Source organism: Symphalangus syndactylus, chromosome 20 (assembly GCF_028878055.3).
Source record: "Symphalangus syndactylus isolate Jambi chromosome 20, NHGRI_mSymSyn1-v2.1_pri, whole genome shotgun sequence".
NCBI classification, from domain to species: Eukaryota; Metazoa; Chordata; class Mammalia; order Primates; family Hylobatidae; genus Symphalangus; species Symphalangus syndactylus.
Window position 1 is genome coordinate 35323581 of NC_072442.2, and position 15397 is coordinate 35338977.

The following is a 15397-nucleotide window of genomic DNA, read 5'->3' on the forward strand; positions in this document are numbered from 1 at the left end:
CAATTAAGACAGCATACCAAGATGCAAATGCCTCATTGGAATGGATCAAACATTCCATCCACATGTTAAACAAAAGCAATTGTTATTCTTGTGCACATGGCAGGGCAGAGGCTCAGATTGTTCCCTTTCCACTAAGGTGTTCCTCCAGTCGACCAGGCATGGGCTGCCTGGTAGCTCTTTTCCAGGATTCTACAACCTGGAGTAACAAGTCATGCCAAGCTCTCTCTGCTATATCTGGCACCCTGCGGGTCAGCGGGTCAGCCCCCAAGGGCCATCCAGCCTCCGTCTCCCAACACTAAGTTCACTTCGTGCCTCTCATGACAGGGAGGAAACTTAGCATTCTTTAGAGACCTGAAGAGATGTAGCGAGCTTAAGAATTTTCAAGAGCTTATCAGTCAGCCCTTGTTCATCCCTGAGCGGATGTGTGGTGGTATTGTGGTGGACCTTTACTGGGCACTCTGCCGAATAACTGGAGTGGCACTTGTACTTTAGTCCAATTGTCTATCCCTTTCACCCTGGCATTTCATCAACCAGAAGGAGAAAAAATAAGGCATTGTAAAGCAAGAGAAGCCCCTTATGGGTCTTTCAACTCTCATGTTGATTTAGACACAACTGGAGTCCTATGGAGAATACCAGATCAATTTAAAGCTTGAAATCAAATAGCTGCAAGATTTGAGTCAATATTTTGGTAGGTGACAGTTAATAAAAATATAAATTGGATAAATTACATCTATTACAACCAACAGCAATGAGCTTTTCATGAGTTAAAAGGAAAACTCATGTCGGCCCCAGCCCTGGGGCTACCTGACCTGACAAACCCTTTACACCCTATGTGTCAAAAAGAGAAAAAATGGCAGTTGGAGTTTTAACCCAGGCTGTGGGGCCCTGGCCAAGGCCAATGGCCTATCTCTCAAAACAACTAGATGGGGTTTCCAAAGGCTGGCCCCCATGTCTAAGGGCCCTGGCAGCAACAGCCCTGTTAGCACAAGAAGCAGATAAACTAACCCTTGGGCAAAACATGAATATAAAGGTCCCCCATGCTGTGATAACTTTAATGACTACCAAAGGACATCATTGGTTAACAAATGCTAGATTAACCAAGTACCAAATCTTGCTATGTGAAAATCCCCGCGTAACCATTGAAGTTTGCAACAACCTAAACCCCTCCACCTTGCTGCTGGTATCAGAGAGCCCAGTTGAACATAACTGTGTAGAGGTGTTGGACTCAGTTTATTCTACCAGGCCCAGCCTCCAAAACCATCCTTGAACACCAGTAGACTGTGAGCAGTACGTGGATGGGAGCAGCTTCACCAACCCCTGCAAAGTGACTCTGAAGACGACGACAAGCCTTACTCCAGTCATACCCGGAAGCTGACTGGTCCACTCATGGCCGAGGCATGAGAAAACTCATCATGGGACTCATTTTCCTTAAAATTTGGACTTGTACAGTAAGGACTTTAACTGACCTTCCTCAGACTGAGGATTGTTCCCAGTGCATACATCAAGTCACTGAGGTAGGACAAAAAGTTGCTACAGTCTTATTATTTTATGATTATTATAAGGGTACTGGGACTCTAAAAAAAAAACAACTTTTTTGTATAATGCTATTCTATGCAAGGTATGTAGCCCAGGAAATGACCAACCTGATGTGTGTTATGACCCATCTGAGCCTCCCATGACCACAGTTTTTGAAATAAGATTAAGGACTGAGGACTGATGAAGGCTCATAAAAAATACGAGTAAGGTGTTAGCCAAAACAAAAGAAAGAGGGGTGCCCAAACAAGTCACCTTAAAGTTTGATGCCTGCACTGTCATTAATAGTAATAAGTTGGAAATAGGATGTGGTTCTCTTAATTAGGAAAGAGGCTGTATGGAAGAAAATAAGTACATTGGTCATGAATTAGGACTGTGTGGAAATAATGTGGATACTGTTCTTGTGTCATTTAGGCTACTTGGATAAAAAATAAAAAGGATCCTGTCCACCTTCAGAAAGGGAAAACTGGCCCTTCCTGTACCAGTGGTCAGTGTAACACCTTAGAACTAGTAATAACCAACCCCCTTGATCCTCACTGGAAAAAGGGGAGTGTGTAACCCTAGGAATCGATGGGGCTGGACTGGATCCTCAAGTAAATATCGTGGTTTGAGGAGAAGTTTATAAACCCTCTCCTTAGCCAGTATTTCAAACCTTCTGTGATAAACTGACTGTGCCAGTACCAGAAATTCCAGGAAAAACAAGAAATTTGTTTTTGCAATTAGCTGAGCATGTAGCCCAGTCTCTCAGTGTCACTTCATGTTATGTATGTAGATATGTAGAGGAACTGTAATGGGAGATCAATGGCCATAGGAAGCCTGAGAATTAGTGCCTACAGACCCAGTTCCTGATGAATTCCCAGCTCAAAAGAATCACCCTGATAACTTCTAGGTCCTAAAAGCCTCAATCATTAGACAATACTGTATAGCAAGAGTAGGAAAGGACTTCACCCTTCCTGTGGGAAGACTCAGCTGCCTTGGGCAAAAACTGTATAATAATGCTAAAAAACAGCCACCTAGTGGAGTTCAAACCACACTAAGAAAAATCCATTTAGTAAATTCCCAAAGTTGCAAACTGTGTGAACCCACCCAGAGTCCCACCGGGACTGGACAGCCCCCATTGGATTATACTGGATATGTGGGCATAGAGCTTATACCAAATTACCCAACCAGTGGGCAGGTAGTTGTGTTCCTGGCACTATTAAACCATCTTTCTTCCTACTGCCTGTAAAGACAGGCAAACTCCTGGGCTTCCCTGTCTGTGCTTCCCACAAAAAAAGAAGCATAACTAGAAAATTAAAAAGACGATAAATGGCCCCCTGAGAGAATCATACAATATTATAAGCCTGGTACTTAGGCACAAGATGGCTCGTGGGGATACTCGACTCCCATTTACATGCTCAACCGAATCACACAGTTACAAGTTGTCTTAGAAATAATCACTAATAAGACTGGCAGAGCCTTGACTATTCTGGCCTGGCAAGAAACTCAGATGAGAAATGCTATCTATCAAAATAGATTAGCTCTCGACTACTTGCTAGCAGCTGAAGGAGGGGTCTGTAGGAAATTTAACCTTACTTATTGCTGTCTAACATAGATGATCAAGGGCAAGTAGTTGAAGACATAGTTAGAAATATGACAAAACTGGCACATGTGCCCTTGCAATTGTGGCATGGATTTGATCCTGGGACCATGTTTGGAAAATGGTTCCCAGCATTAAGAAGATTTAAAACTCTTATAATAAGAGTTATAATAGTAATAGAAACCGACTTGCTGCGCCCTTGTTTGCTACCTGTACTTCTTCAAATGATAAAAAGCTTCACTGCTACCTTAGTCCAAAATGCTTCAGCACAAGTGTACTATGTGAATCACTATCGATCTGTCTTGCAAGAAGACGTAGGTAATAAAAATGAAAGTGAGAACTCCCAGTATTGAGTGAGATTCTCAAAGCAGGGGAATAAGGGAGGAGACCACCCCTCACATTGTCTTACGCCCAATTTCTGCCTCCAAAGAAAGAAGAAGTAAAAACTAAGAGGCAGAAATGAAATCCACAAGCAGACAGCCTAGCGCCACACCCTGGGCCTGGTAGTTAAAGATCGACCCCTAACTTAATTGGTTATGTTATCTATAGATTACAGACATTATATAGAAAAACACTGTGAAAATCCCTGTCCTGTTCTGTTCTGTTCTAATTACCGGTGCATGCAGCGCCCAGTCACGTACCCTCCATTTGCTCAATCGATCATGACCCTCTCACATGGACCCGCTTAGAGTTGTGAGCCCTTAAAAGGGACAGGAATTGCTCACTCGGAGAGCTCATTTGTTGGAGATGTGGGTCTTGCTGAAGCTCCTGGCCAAATAAAGCCCTTCCTTCTTTAACTCAGTGTCTGAGGGGTTTTGTCTGTGGCTTGTCCTGCTACAGCGATGCTCCATCTCTATTAAAAATATAAAAATTAGCTGGGTGTGGTGGTGCACACCTGTAATCTCAGCTCCTCTGGAAGCTAAGGTACAAGAATCGCTTGAAGCCAGGAGGCAGAGGTTGCAGTGAGTGGAGATCAATCACACCACTGCACTCCAGCCTGCGCAAAAAAGTGAGACTCTGTCTTAAAAAAAAAATTAAATAAATAAATAAAATCAAGGTGTTGGCAGGGCTAGCTCCTTCGAGGGGAGCCAGAGAAGAATCCATTCTTTGTCTCTTACAGCAGCTGGTGACTCCAGTTGTTCTTTGGCTTGTGGCCACATCACTCCAATCTCTGCATCTGTACTCACATTTCCTCCTCTTCTCTGTCAGATCTCCCTCTGTCTTCCTTGTTTTATTTTTTTGGAGTAGGTAGTGCCTTCCCTCATGGTCTTGGCATGCCTTTGATGAGCAAGGAAAGCCTTTCTCTGAAAACCCCCAGCAGACTCCTCTTGGGCTCCTCTGCTGTCACTGCTACCCATGCCAACAACTAATGCAAAGTGGGACATAGTGCTATGGGCATCAGCAGAATAGCTCACTTTTGGTCAGGGTGATCAGGTAAGACTTCTTAGAGGAGGTGGTATTTGGACTGGACTTTGAAGGATGAAAAGGATGGTGACCATGGAAAGGGAGGAAGGAGAGGACATTCCAAGCCAAATAGAATGAACAGAGGGGAGAAGGTGGGAATAAGGAAGAGATGAACGGTTTTACAGGAATGATTTTTTTTGAGCGCCTTCTATGGACTAAGAACTCATTTAATCCTTATGAAAAAATAACTTCTAGCTGGGCGTGGTGGTGCATGCCTGTAGTCCCAGCTACTCAGGAGGCTGAAGTGGGAGAATCCTTGAACAAAGGCGTTTGAAGTTACAATGAGCTGGCTGGGTGCCATGGCTCAGGCCTATAATCCCAGCACTTTGGGAGGCTGAGATGGGCAGATCACTTGAGCCCAAGAGTTGAAGACCAGCATGGGCACCATGGTGAAACTCCGTCTCTATTTAAAAAAAAAAAAGTTACAGTCACCTGATCACGCCACCACTGCACTTTAGCCTGGGCGAAAGACCAAGTCCCTGCCTCAAAACAAACAAACAAACAAGAAGAGGCTGGGCTCAGTGGCTCACATCTGTAATCTGAGCACTTTGGAAGGCTGAGGTGAGCAGATCACTTGAGGTCAGGAGTTTGAGACCAACCTGGCAACATGGTGAAATCCCATCTCTACCCAAAATACAAAAATTAGCCGGGCATGGTGGCACTCATCTGTAATCCCAGCTACTTGGAGGTGGAGGCAGGAGAATCGCTTGAATCTGGGTGGCGGAGGTTGCAGTGAGCCGAGATCACGCCACTGCATTCCAGCCTGGATAACAGAGCAAGACTCTGTCTGTAAAAAAATAAATAAACAAACAAAGAAACAAAATAGTTTCTTCTATAAGTGATTTATGATTGAGGAATCCAGGCTTGGAGAGATTAGGTAATGTGTCCAAAGTTGGTAGAACCAGATTTGATCTCAGTTCCATCTCAACATATGATGATTTTATTTATTCATTCATTGATTGCTTATTTATTTGTAATAAACTTTTCTATATTATAATTTATTACAAAAGTATTAAGGCTGATTTTAGCAAATTTTTAAGGTGAACTAAGTTAAAAAGTATGGATATTCATCTATACATTTTCCTAGGTTCAATATATATGAGCCTAGGATATTATATATATTATTATATATTATACATTAATATATCACATCTGTTAATGTTATATAGATAATTTTTATTTTCTCTTTTAAGAGAAGAAGAGTTGCTATACTGCCCAGGCTGAACTTAAACTCCTGGGCTCAAACAATTCTCTGCCTCAGCCTCCCGAGTAGCTGGGACTACAGGCATAAGCCATTAAATCTGGCTATTTTTACAAAAAAAAAGATCATGCTGGACAATTAATAGAATCAGAATAAAGTCTATAGATTAGAGAGTAGTATTGATCAGTGTGAATTTGTTGATTTTTACAATTGCCCAGTGGTTATATAGTTCCTTGTACTTAGAAAAAAAAAACACTGATATATTTAGTGATAAAAGGGCATCATATCTGCAACACACTCAAACAGTTTAGAAATTGTGTGTGTGTGTGTGTGTGTGTCTGTGTGTGTGTGTATGTGTATGTAGACAGAGAGACAGAAGGATTAAGCAACTGTAGTGAAATGGCAAATGGGAGATTTGGGTAAAGAGTACACAGGAGGGCCAGCCGTGGTGGCTCACATCTGTAATCCTGGTACTTTGGGAGGCCAAGGCAGGCAGATTACCTGAGGTCGGGAGTTCCAGACCAGCCTGACCAACATGGAGAAACCTCGTCTCTACTAAAAATACAAAATTAGCCAGGCGTGGTGGCACGCACCTGCAATTCCAGCTACACGGGAGGCTGAGGCAGGAGAATTGCTTGAACCTGGAAGGCGGAGGTTACGGTGAGCCGAGATTGTGCCATTGCACTCCAGCCTTGGTGACAGAGCAAGACACTGTCTCAAAAAAAAAAAAAAGAGTACACAGAAATTATTTTTGTTTTATTTTATTTTTATAATAGAGATGGGGTCTTGCCATGTTGCCCAGGTTGATCTCAAACTCCTAGCCTCAAGTGATTCTCCTGCTTTGGCTTCCCAAAATGCTGGGATTACAGGTGTAAGCTACCGCACCCAGCTCCAGGAATTCTTCTTTCTATTCTTACAACTTTTCTGTAAATCTGAAATAATGTCAAAATGAAATTCTGTTTTTAAAAAATGAGATCAGGCCACGTACCATACTCAATGATTTGCATGTTTTTACTTGACCATATGCAATAAACTTTTTTTTCCAGGTCAATACATACAGTTTCTAGTCATTCTCTTTAATGGCTGCGTAATTTTCCACAGTAATGTTCCATTGTATAAATACATTCTCAGTTTTTAACCACTCACTTCTTGATGGATTTGACTTTTTTTTTTTCCTGAGACAGAATCTTGCTCTGTCACTCAGGCTGGAGTGCAGTGGCACGATCTTGGCTCACTGCAACCTCCGCCTCCTGGGTTCAAGCGATTCTCCTGCCTCACCCTCCTGAATAACTGAGACTACAGGTGTGTGCCATCACACCTGGCTAATTTTTTTTTCTTTCTTTTTTTTTTTTTTAGTAGAGATGGGGTTTTGCCACTTTGGCCAGACTGGTCTCCAACTCCTGACCTCAGACCTCAGGTGATCCACCTACCTTGGCCTCCCAAAGTGCTGAGCCACTGGACCTGGCATGAGCCACTGGACCTGGCCTTTTTTTATTTTTATTTTTTATTTTTATTTTTGGTAGGGGGAGGGTCTCATGCTGGAGTACAGTGGTGCAATCACGACTCGCCGCAGCCTCACCCTCCTGGGCTCAAGTGATCCTTCTCCCTCAGCTTCCTGAGTAGCTGGGACCATAAGTGTGGGCCACTATGCCTGACTAATTTTATTTTTTTGTAGAGACAGAGTATCCATCCCTATGTTGCCCAGTCTGGTCTTGAACTCCTAGGCTCAAGCAACCCTCCAGCCTTGGCCCTCCATAGTGCTGGAATTACAGGCATGAGTCACTGTGCCCAGCTTCATGGCAATTCTTGCACATTTATCTTGCCATATGAACTTGACTTTTCCCTCTATGTGCATTTTTTTGTTAAAAATATTTATTTTAAAAAGTACGATTTTGTCATATCCCTCTATATGCTTTTTTTTTTTTTGTGAGACAGAGTCTCTGTCACCCAGGCTGGAGTGCAGTGGCACAATCTCGGCTCACTGCAACCTCCGCCTCCCCGGCTCAAGCAATTCTCTGCCTCAGCCTCCCGAGTAGCTGGGATTACAGGTGCCTGCCACCACGCCCAGGTAATTTTTGTATTTTTAATAGAGACGGGGTTTCACCATCTTGGCCAGGCTGGTCTTGAACTCCTGACCTCGTGATCCACCTGCCTCGGACTCCCAAAGTGCTGGGATTACGGGCATGAGCCACCGCGCCTGGCCCCCTCTATACGCTTTTTTTTTTTTTTTTTTTGAGGTGGAGTCTCGCCATGTTGCCCAGGCTGGAGTGCAGTGGCGCGATCTCGGCTCACTGCCAGCTCCACCTCCTGAGTTCACGCCATTCTCCTGCCTCAGCCTCCTGGGTAGCTGGGACTACAGGCACCCGCCAGCACACCTGGCTAATTTTTTGTGTGTATATTTTTAGTAGAGATGGGGTTTCACCGTGTTAGGCAGGATGGTCTTGATCTCCTGACTTCATGATCCACCCGCCTTGGCTTTCCAAAGTGCTGGGATTACAGGCGTGAGCCGCTGTGCCCGGCCTAGAAAAGTAACCTTTTGAGGAAACCTCATTGTGAGCACACCTCTCTAGTTCAGAATTATTCTAAGTCAAAAAAGCAAAAAGGTAGCTTACTAACTCAAAAGTCTTAAAGTATGGGGCTATTCTGTTTGAAAAAGGTAATTTAACACTAACCACTGAAAATTCCCTTAACCCAGCAGATTTCCTAACAGAGGATTTAAATCTTAATTACCACACAAAGGTCCGACCAGACCTAGGAGGAACTCCCTTCAGAACAGAACGATAGATGGCTCCTCCCAGGTGATTGAGGAAAAAACACAATGGGTATTCAGTAATTGATAGGGAGACTCTTGTGGAAGCAGTTAGAAGAATTGCCTAATAATTGGTCTGCTCAAACGTGGGAGCTGTTTGTACTCAGCCAAGCCTTAAAGTACTTACAGAATCAAAAAGACTCTATCTCAACCCTGACTCAAAAGGTTACCTACACCCTCTCTGAAGCGAATTTGCATAAGAACTGTTGTTTATGGGGATGCATCTTGATGGGGCAGCTGGGTTGTTATGAAATACTCAAGAACTCAGCCCAGCTCTAGAACTCGCCTCTGAGCACAAAGGCAATGTTGGGCACTCTGGTAAAGGACCACTAGAATCCAGCAGCTCGGACCCCTTTCTTTGTGGTCAAGAAAGGTGGGAAAAAGGGTGCAGGACTGCTACATCGGTGAGTGTAACTAATCCGATAAGCAGAAGTCCATGGGTGGTTACACACCCTGGAAAGGAATAAGCATTAGGACCATAGAGGACCCTCTAGGACTAATGCTCATGGGAAAATCACTAGGGGTGCTGGCATCTCTATTTTTTTTTCAGATGGGAAACATTCCCCCCAAGGCAAAAACACCCCTAAGATGTATTCTGGAGAATTCGGCCCAGTCAGAGTGTATGTGCCTTTTTCCCTGTCAGACTTGAAGCAAATTAAAATAGACCTAGGTAAAGCCAGGCGCGGTGGCTCACGCCTGTAATCCCAGCACTTTGGGCGGCCGAGGTGGGCAGATCACGAGGTCAGGAGATCAAGACCATCCTGGCTAACATGATGAAACCCCATCTCTACTAAAAATACAAAAAAAAAAAAAAATAGCCAGGCTTGGTGGCAGGCGCCTGTAGTCCCGGCTACTCGGGAGGCTGAGGCAGGAGAATGGCGTGAACCTGGGAGGCGGAGGTTGCAGTGAGCCGAGATTGCGCCACTGCACTCCAGCCTGGGTAACAGAGTGAGACTCCCTCTTAAAAAAAAAATAAAATAGACCTAGGTAAATTCTCAGATAACCCTGATGGCTATCTTGATGTTTTACAACGGTTAAGACAATCCTTTGTTCTGACATGGAGAGATATAATGTTACTGCTAGATCAGACACTAACCACAAATGAGAGAAGTGCTGCCATAACTGCAGCCTGAGTGTTTGGCGATCTCTGATATCTCAGTCAGGTCAATGATAGTGAGAGGTGACAGCGTGCTGGCAGTCCTCACAGCTCTCGCTCACTCTTGGCGCCTCCTCTGCATGGGCTCCCACTTTGGCGGCACTTGAGGAGCCCTTGAGCCCACCGCTGCACTGTGGGAGCCCCTTTCTGGGCTGGCCAGGGCAGGAGCCGGCTCCCTCAGCTTGCGGGGAGGTGTGGAGGGAGAGGCGCTAGCGGGAACCGGGGCTGCGTGCGGCACTTGCAGACCAGCTGGAGTTCGGGGCTGGCAGGGGCTTGGCGGGCCCCTCACTCAGAGCAGCCAGCTGGTGCCGGCCCCAGGCAATGAGGGGCTTAGCATCTAGGCCAGTGGCTGCGGAGGGTGTACTGGGTCCCCCAGCAGTGCCAGCCCACCGGTGCTGCACTCGATTTCTCACCAGGCCTTCCCACGGGGCAGGGCTCGGGACCTGCAGCCTGCCATGCCTGAGCCTCCCACCCCCTCCATGGGTTCCTGTGCGGCCCGAGCCTCCCCAACGAGCACCACCCCCTGCTCCACAGTGCCCAGTCCCATCGACCACCCAAGGGCTGAGGATTGTGAGCACACGACATGGGACTGGCAGGCAGCTCCACCTACAGCCCCGGTACAGGATCCACTGGGTGAAGCCAGCTCGGCTGCTGAGTCTGGTGGAGATGTGGAGAACTTTTACGTCTAGCTCAGGGATGGTAAACACACCAATCAGCGCCCTGTCAAAACAAACCACTCGGCTCTACCAATCAGCAGGACGTGGGTGGGGCCAGATAAGAATAAAAGCAGGCTGCCTGTGCCCACAGTGGCAACCCGCTCAGGTCCCCTTCCACACTGTGGAAGCTTTGTTCTTTCGCTCTTTGCAATAAATCTTGCTACTGCTCACTCTTTGGGTCCACACGGCTTTTACGAGCTGTAACACTCACCGCGAAGGTCTGCAGCTTCACTCCTGAAGCCAGCGAGACCACAAGCCCACCAGGAAGAACAAACAACTCCAGATGTGCTGCCTTAAGAGCTGTAACACTCACTGCAAAGGTCTGCAGCTTCACTCCTGAGCCAGCGAGACCACAAACCCACCAGAAGGAAGAAAATCTGAACACATCCGAACTTCAGAAGGAACAAACTCCAGATATGCCGCCTTTAGAACTGTAACACTCACCGCAAGGGTCCACGGCTTCATTCTTGAAGTCAGTGAGACCAAGAACCCACCAATTCTGGACACAATAGGATGACAACAGAGGAAAGAGAACGATTCCCCACAGGCCAGCAGGCAGTTCCCAGTGTAGACCCTCACTGGGACACAGAACCAGAACATAGAGATTGGTGCCACAGACATTTACTAACTTGCGTGCTAGAAGGACTAAGGAAACTAGGAAGAAGCCTATAAATTGTTCAATGATGTCCACTATAACACAGGGAAAGGAAGAAAATCCTACTGCCTTTCTGGAGAGACAAAGGGAGGCATTGAGGAAGCACACCTCTCTGTCACCTGACTCTATTGAAGGCCAACTAATCTTGATAAATTTATCACTCGGTTAGCTGCAGACATTAAAAAAAAAAACTTCGAAAGTCCGCCTTAGGCCTGGAGCAAAATTTAGAAACCCTGTTGAACTTGGCAACCTCGGTTTTTTATAATAGAGATCAGGAGGAACAGGCAGAACAGAACAAATTAGATAAGAAAGAGGCCACCGCTTTAGTCATGGCCCTCAGGCAAGCGGAACTTGGAGGCTCTGGAACACGGAAAGGCTGGGCAAATTGAATGCCTAATATGGCTTGCTTCCAGTGTGGCCTACAAGGACAATTTAAAAAAGATTGTCCAGGGCCAGGCGCGGTGGCTCACGCCTGTAATCCCAGCACTTTGGGAGGCCGAGGCGGGCAGATCACAAGGTCAGGAGATCGAGACCATCCTGGCTAACACGGTGAAACCCCGTCTCTACTAAAAATACAAAAAATTAGCCAGGCGCGGTGGTGGGCACCTGTAGTCCCAGCTACTCGGGAGGCTGAGGCAAGAGAATGGCGTGAACCCGGGACGCGGAGCTTGCAGTGAGCCGAGATAGCGCCACTGCACTCTGTCTGGCCTGGGCAAAAGAGTGAGACTCCGTCTGGGGGAAAAAAAAAAAAGATTGTCCAAATAAAAATAAGCCACCCCCTCATTGATGCCCCTTATGTCAAGGGAATCACTGGAAGGCCCACTGCCCCAGGGAACAAAGGTCCTCTGAGTCAGAAGCCACTAACCAGATGATCCAGCAGCAGGACTGAGGGTGCCCGAGGCAAGCGCCAGCCCATGCCATCACCCTCACAGAGCCCCGGGTATGCTTGACCATTGATGGCCAGGAGGTTAACTGTCTCCTGGACACTGTCACGGCCTTCTCAGTCTTACTCTCCTGTCTCGGACAACTGTCCTCCAGATCTGTCACTATCCGAGGGGTCCTAGGACAGCCAGTCACTAGATATTTCTCCCAGCCACTAAATTGTGACTGGGGAACTTTACTCTTTTCACATGCTTTTCTAATTATGCCTGAAAGCCCCACTCCCTTGTTAGGGAGAGACATTCTAGCAAAAGCAGGGGCCATTATACACTAGAATTAGGAGAAGGAAAAAGGGTAAATATATATACAGATTCAAAGTATGCTTACCTAGTCCTCCATGCCCACGCAGCAATATGGAGAGAAAGTGAATTCCTAACTTCCAAGGGAACACCTATCAAACATCAGGAAGCCATTAGGAGATTATTATTGGCTGTACAGAAACCTAAAGAGGTAGCAGTCTTACACTACCGGGGTCATCAGAAAGGAAAGGAAAGGGAAATAGAAGGGAACCGCCAAGTGGATATTGAAGCCAAAAGAGCTGCAAGGCGGGACCCTCCATTAGAAATGCTTATAGAAGAACCCATAGTATGGGGTAATCCCCTCCAGGAAACCAAGCCCCAGTACTCAGTAGGACAAATAGAATGGGGAACCTGATGAGGACATAGTTTCCTTCCCTCAGGATCACTAGCCACTGGAGAGGGAAAAATACTTTTGCCTGCAGCTAACCAATGGAAATTACTTAAAATGCTTCACCAAACCTTTCACTTAGGCATTGATAGCACCCATCAGGTGGCCAAATTGTTATTTACTGGACAGGCCTTTTCAGAACTATCAAGCAGATAGGGTCTGAGAAGTGTGCCAAAGAAATAATCTCCTACACTACAGGCCATACATTTCAATCCCTGTATCTTTAACCTCCTTGTTAAGTTTGTCTGTTCCAGAATCGACGCTGTAAAACTACAAGTCGTTCTTTAAATGGAGCCCCAGATGCGGTCCATGACTAAGATCTACCGCGGACCCCTGGACCAGCCTGCTAGCCCATGCTCCGATGTTGGTGACATTGAAGGCACCCCTCCTGAGGAAATCTCAACTGCACAACCCCTACTACGCCCCAATTCAGCAGGAAGCAGTTAGAGCGGTCATTGGCCAACCTCCCCAACAGCACTTGGGTTTTCCTGTTGAGAGGGGGCACTGAGAGACAGGACTAGCTGGATTTCCTAAGCCAACTAAGAATCCCTAAGCCTAGCTGGGAAGGTGACCGCATCCACCTTTAAACATGGGGCTTGCAACTTAGCTCGCACCCGATCAATCAGGTAGTAAAGAGAGCTCACTAAAATGCTAAGTAGGCAAAAACAGGAGGTAAAGAAATAGCCAATCATCTATAGCCTGAGAGCACAGGAGGAGGGACAATGAGTGGGATATAAACCCAGGCATTCGAGCGGGCAACAGCAACCCCCTTTGGGTCCCCTCCCATTTTATGGGAGCTCTGTTTTCACTCTATTAAATCTTGCAACTGCACACTCTTCTGGTCTGTGTTTGTTATGGCTTGAGCTGAGCTTTTCCTTACCGTCACCACTGCTGTTTGCCACTGTCGCAGACCTGCCGCTGACTTCCACCCCCTCTGGATCTGGCAGGGTGTCTGCTGGGCTCCCGATCCAGCGAGGCGCCCATTGCTGCTCCGGATCAGGCTAAAGGCTTGCCGTTGTTCCTGCGTGGCTAAGTGCCTGGGTTTGTCCTAATTGAGCTGAACAGAGCTATAAACTCATCGCATGGCCCAAGATTCCATTCCTTGGAATGCGTGAGGCCAAGAAACCCAGGTTAGAGAACAAGAGGCTTGCTGCCATCTTGGAAGCGGCCCTCCACCATCTTGGGAGTGGAGTTCTAAGAACAAGGACCCCTGCCACCCGCCCCCCGTAACAATTGCACTTACTTTATTTGGTCTTCATAGTTTCCCTCTGAGACAAGCTTTTTTATTTTTTATTTTTTGTAGAGATGAGGTCTTGCTATGTTGCCCAGCCTGGTTTTGAACTCCTAGCCTCAAATAATCCTCTCACCTTGGCCTCCCAAGTATTGGGATTACAGGTGTGAGCTACCCTGCTCGGCCCCTCTGAGATAAGCTTTAATATCCCCATTTCAAAATGAGTAAACTGAGGTTTGGAGTGGGTAAAGTGCTTCATTCATTCATTCATCCATCTATTCATTTATTCAACAGACATCTGAATGAGCAGCTACCCTGCATCAGACAGGCCAACTCTGTCTTAATACGAAGATGATTAAGACAAAAATCCCTGTCCTCATAGTCCAGACTGAAGGACAGACACATAAAGATGAGTATAATAGAAGGTGGATCATGAATTGTAGCTAACATTTATTGGGTACTTACTAAGTGCCAGTGACTGCTGTAAGCTCTTGGTGTGTTTTTCTCCATCAGTTCTCCCCAACCTCTGTTAGCTACATGTCTCATAGATTGATTCATAGATAAGACTGAAGCCTGGTGATTGTCTACGGTTTTATAAGTAGCAAGTGGCAGAGCCAGGATGAATATCCAGTGGATGGGTATTAGTGCCAGAGGTCCCACTTGGCCATCAAGCTCTACTGTCTCTGATGATAAAGTAGCAAACGGGGCCCTAAGTTGGTGGGGGGGTGGCTAACTCAGTCTGGCATTCACGGTGTTCAGGGGAGATATCCTGAAGGACTAAGGAATTAGCTAGACAGAGGTGAGTGGGGGGAGGCAGGGCCACCGCATGGGAGGGCCAGACGTGGGAGCTACCTCCCGGAAATCTACACAGCATCTAGGCCAGGCAGGGACTGGAGCGTGTGAGGAAGCTGCGAAAGCAGGCAGGACCCAGCCTCCAAAGGAAAGTGGTCCATATCCTAGAGGTAGCTGCAAGTTTGAAGGGTTTTACGCAGGGGAGAGACTTGGCCAGATTTTTAGAAAGATCACCAGGGAGCTGGGTGAAAGTGGATGGAAGGACAGAGACAAGCACTGAGGCAGTGAGTGGGGAGGAGAGAGGAGAAATTCAGGAAGTGGAGTTTTCCCCATGATGGTTATTCGGGGGCTAAGTAGAGGACAGGGAGCAGTTTTAGAGGACACCCAGCTTCTGCTCCTAATCAGGGGGATTGGGGTGATCTGATGAGGTCAGTATTGGATGTCAACCCAGTCTTCTGGCGCCCAGTCCGTGCCCTTTTGCCTCTTGGCACTGCCAGTAATAATGCCCGCGGGCCACCGGTGAACCGAGCTGGCAGCCTCCAACCCCCACTCCTCCGGCGGCGGCGACGTGCAGTGCATCACCCTGGGCACCAGGGGGCGTGCCCGCACACGCTCGGGCCGCTCTGGCCCATCCC